At 43.9% G+C, this 4948-nt stretch overlaps 1 long non-coding RNA gene across 1 annotated transcript; it reads left to right on the top strand.

Annotated features, from left to right (window-relative positions):
- Positions 1-2449: 2449 nt before the first annotated feature.
- LOC119335530 lies at positions 2450-3737 on the top strand. Its single transcript, XR_005161904.1, has 3 exons — positions 2450-2662; positions 2950-3022; positions 3471-3737. It is a non-coding gene; the product is annotated as an uncharacterized LOC119335530 (long non-coding RNA).
- The last annotated feature ends 1211 nt before the right edge of the window (positions 3738-4948 follow it).

Genomic DNA, 4948 nt, shown 5'->3' on the forward strand with positions numbered 1-4948 from the left:
CAGTGCAGCAGCAGCCATCCCTTTTGGTCGTGGAAGCCCAACCCCGGCCGACCCTCCGGCATGCATGGACCAGCGGCGGGAGATAGCTGCTCAATGATAAATAGCCTTTTCCCCCAAAATCGAGCTGCTAGTTTGTTTCAAAATATGTCTTCTGTATTCAACTTCATCTCGTGCTTGCTCCCTCCCATACATGCTTAGATGAGATCTTTGTCTGCAATTTTTTCTCTCTGCATCTTTCTAACTGATAGACTGAATCATAGGTAAATTGATGATAGTCTGAACTATGAATAGTGGAGACTCTGATATAAATATTATGTGATCTGAACCATATGCCCTAGCCCCAGATTCTTGCTAAACTACAGTCCGTGGTTTGTTTTGCACATCGACTATCTAACAAGGTTACAGAAAGTACTACTAGTTGATTTTATTTTAGGCAACTGAAGCAATTTCAAAATTAATTACGATGATTTTATTTTACTCAAGCACTCATGCAGAGTATCAGAGTCCAAACAAAATGCCACCACCGCTCCTGTTTTTCTGTTCGGGTTTGCTGGAACTGATTCGCAAAATTGTTGTCTTGTTTGTTACGTATTTGCCTAGGCAATTTTAGTAGCTACGAACATGCCACAAAAAGGCCACAAAGTTTACATACTACTAAGATCCCATGACTAATTAAATGAAGAGGGCTTAGCTACAAGAAGCTAAGAACCTATGCATTGGGGAGTTTGATTGCTATGCCTTTTAATATGCTTAGCACCCCTTCTAAACACCCATGCATTGGAACCAGCCTAAGAGAGCTCCGTTTAAATTAGTGCCACTAGCTACTAACACAGTGCACCGCTGGCCTGCGTTTTGATTTTCAATTCGGCCGTCTCGCTAGGGCCCGATATATGGGCCTATCGGCCGAATAATTTGGCCCAGTTTGAATTTTTTTTGCCCGGCCCAGCTTCGAGAGCCTTGCAGTTAGGCTTCCGCTGAGACAAAACCACGAACCCACGCTACCTAACCCTAAATCTCTCTTTTCCTGTCCGTCCTCCTGTGTGCGGCGCCGCCGCTGCGCACATCTCAGGCGAGTGCTTCCAACCATCTCCTCGCCCTCCTCCACATCTCCGGCCAAGGCGCTCACTTCTCCGACCCTCCTCCACATCTCCTCGCCTCCACCCATCCACTTCCTGTCCTTTGGTTCTCCAAGACTGCAGTATGGTGCTCGGCGGCTGCGACAACGGAGCTGATGGTGCGCCAGCCGACCAGTTGAACGGAGGCAGTAGCAAGGGGCAGCGGCAACAGCCTAGAGGGCGGAGGTTGATTGGCAAGGTACGAATGTTCTTGATGCCTTTATATCCTCCTACTTAAGCAACAATTTGTCTCATCCCTGGTACTTGCATGCAGTTTTAATTCTTCAACAATTTCAGATCGATGTTACTTTGTTTCTTAGTTATAATCTGTACTGCGATGTACTTGTGTTCCTTTAGATTAAGGAGAGGCCCCTGGTAAATGGCTTGGCAAATGCATATATCATACGGGGGTAAGAAAAGTTGAGTCTTGTTAAGTTGAACACAGTAGTGTAATTATTAATCTGAAATATACATGTATCTTGTAGTCACCATGGATGCTCTAGATCTGGTAATATTCGTTTTGGTCCAACAGAAAAGTGGATTACAAACCTTGTTATGAACATCCTAAAATATATAATTGTTCCATATATTTGCGCAGTGTGCTTATTTTTGAGCTGTTGAGATCATGCTTGTGCACAACATTAATTTTTTTTCTCAAGAACAGTTTAATTTCAACAGAAAAGTAGATGTTGACCGATGATTAATTTCAATCTTCAGCGGTACCATTAAGTGGTGGTTCTAGAACTAAGCATCATTCTATCTTTCTCAAGAACAGATTACAGTTTGTGACTTGTATGTTTGGCAAACTAGAGCATCGAGTTGTATATAAATTACTTATTCCTTAGTATCTAAACTAGAGCATCGGGTTGTATAATTTTTGTTTATTATTAATATGAGGACAACCTAGTAAGCAAGGGTTGCTTCCTTAGTTACGTATCTTCATAACTGACTGATGTTCTTTTGTCATTTGATTTTCAGGTAATGGAACTGCAAATAGGAGTGGCAGCGGCAACCATGATGCAAGTGCAAGTGGTTCCCAAATATCTTGGAAAACTATTTGGTATTTGTTTGTAAATTGGTTGAAGTTTTTTGGTGTGAGTGGACATAACAGTACATTGCGCTGTTCATGTAGTGAGATGAGGATGATCACAATTCAGAGTATTTGGATCTATCCGTCATATTTCTATATGGTAAGGCATATATCTCGATCTTATTGGTGCACATTTCTAGAGTATTTGCTTGGTATGCAGCCAGATTACTATGCTTTGCTTGTTCACACGATGCAAATGGAATATTGTTATTGATTTGCTAGGTTCAATTAAAGTGAGAGTGAGGATAATGATGGGGTGAGTAAGGACAAAGAAGATTATCCATCAATGCAAGATCAGCAAGAGGCACAAATGCAAGTGGAAAAAGAGACGCAAATTCAAATGGAAATGGACGCACCACCAAACGATGGCAATTTGGAGACCCGTAGATCTGTACGGCTTGTCAAGAAGAAGACCAAGGACGTCAACAGCCTATACTTGTTGCTTAGAAATCTGCGGGTAAGTCTCTTCTCTTTAGTGTTTTATCATTCATGATAATTGCTTAGAATATTTTAGTTACTTGGAGCTGCTAGTTACTTAGATGTATGCACTTTCTATCTATGCCTAGCCTCATTGACATGTTAAGCGATGTATTTATATTATCCTGAAATGTTACCACTTGACTATTGTTGCACTAGACACTTCCCTGTTAGTCCATTTTATTTCGTTATGCACAAAGTGGAAGATGAAAATTCTGATGTTGAACTACATGCATCCTGATCCTTTCTCTGTTTTCTTTGAACCAGAAATGCCACATGGAGAACTAAGGATATCAAGAAGCTTTTGGATGTATGCAAGCTTGGAGCTGCTGTTTTATAGGTATGTTAACCACTATATTTATCCTTCAATATTTTTGAGCTTATGCATGATTTTTGATTCACATTTTTCACCATAGATTTTCCTTCCGTATGACAATTGACAAATGTCTAGTCCAAGCCAACAGCAGGTTGTTTGTGTCTATGTTGCTTTCTTTGTATCCTTACGAGTTTTGTTGTGCCGGAGTACAAACTATAAATTAGAATTCATCATTCTAGTATATGGAGGCATTTAACCTTTGCTCCTGAAGCTTTTTTGTGAATAAAAAACTATATTGCTGCAGTAGATTTGTTATTTGATTCATGAGCATGCATCACATTTGACTATTGTTCTACTAGCTACTTACTTGTCCTGTTAATCCATTATATTTTTTGTTGCACAAAGTGGTAGAAGATAATTCCGATGCAGAACTACCTCCATCCCGACCCTTCCTTTGTTTTCTCTAAACCAGAAATGACATGTGTAGAAATAGAATAACCAAGGATATAAAGAAGCTTTTGGATATAGGCAAGCTTGGAGCTGCTGTTTCAATGTCATGCTTTAATGGTTGTCTTTTGGAGCTGTTGTTTCTATCTGTAATCCTTTTAAGTCTGTTGGCTGTACCGGACTATTTAAAGTCTGAACTACGCTGTGATGGTTGAACTGATGCTGGACTGTTAAGGGTTATGTTGGAGGCAACTTTATAACTAATGTGTGCCTGTTATGTTGGACAGATGCAGTTTTATTAATCCTTAGAGCTTTTTTGCTGAAGTTTATATGATCAATCCTGATGGTTGTTGGGCTGCTATGTTTAGGCTTTGTTTTATTTCAAATTTTTTCGAATTTCGGCTGAATTTCGGCCAAATTTCAGTCGAATTTTGGTCAAAATTTCAAATTTTGATTTTGCAATTTCGTCCGAGATTTTGCCGAAAAATTTAAAATTTCCGAAATTCGTCCATTTCGGCCAAGGACGAAAAAAAACACAAACCGAAATTCAAAACACAGCCGCTGGCGGCCCCTGCAGCAAAGCTAATCATGTCGACGATCAAGCACAAGAAAACAACGGAACCAGGCCTATTTACATGAACATAGGTCATGCTATAGTGGCCACGTACTACTGTGGTTCAGCTCGATGATGAAGATCCCTTAGGCCAACTCCACTGCGCGATCCTATCCTGTCCGTCCCCGTCCGTCTGGGGTAAAAGGGACAAAAGAGGCGGCCCAGCGCGCGGCCTCAAACGGACAAATGTCCGGATTCGGTCCGTTTTCGACCTATCCCCGGCCCAAACTTGCGCTCGGTTTGGGGTGAAACGGACAGCGCGCGGGGCGGGACGTGCGCGCTTGTCCTCCCCTGGCCCGCACGTCGGTGGGAGAAACCAACCCCCCCCCCCACACACGCTCATTTGGCGCCATTTGCCCCAAACCCTCCCACGTCCCTCCCGCCGCCCCCTCTCTCCCCCGTCCATGGCCGACGCCCCGCCGGGTTCCGGCGGCCTGGCCGTCGACCCGCCCGCAAAGGTGAAGAAGAAAGCGGCAAGGAAGCCGCGGTCGGAGTGCACGCCGGAGGAGATCACCAAGTTGGACGTGGAATCGGCGAAGAGGAGGGAACGAAGAGCAGTCGTCAAGGTCAATGCCACCGCGGCCAAGTTTGCATGGCATGATGTCTCAAAAGGATGTGAGGGACGAGAAGAAGCGGCAAAGCAAGGACGAGCAAATGAAGCAATACCTAGACCTTCAAAGACAGAAGCTTGAGATGGAGGAGGCGCCCGAGAGGAGGAAGATCGACATGGAGGAGGCGGCCCGGCAAAGGCAGCTCGACATGGAGGAGGCGGCCCGGCAAAGGCAGCTCGACATCGAGGCCGACAACGTCAAGGCCAGGCAGAGGCAGCTCGACATCGAGGTCACCAATGGCGCCAACAAAGCGAAGGAGGTGGCCCTTGCGATCATGAG

The sequence above is a fragment of the Triticum dicoccoides genome, chromosome 7B (assembly GCF_002162155.2).
Source record: "Triticum dicoccoides isolate Atlit2015 ecotype Zavitan chromosome 7B, WEW_v2.0, whole genome shotgun sequence".
Classification (NCBI taxonomy): Eukaryota; Viridiplantae; Streptophyta; class Magnoliopsida; order Poales; family Poaceae; genus Triticum; species Triticum dicoccoides.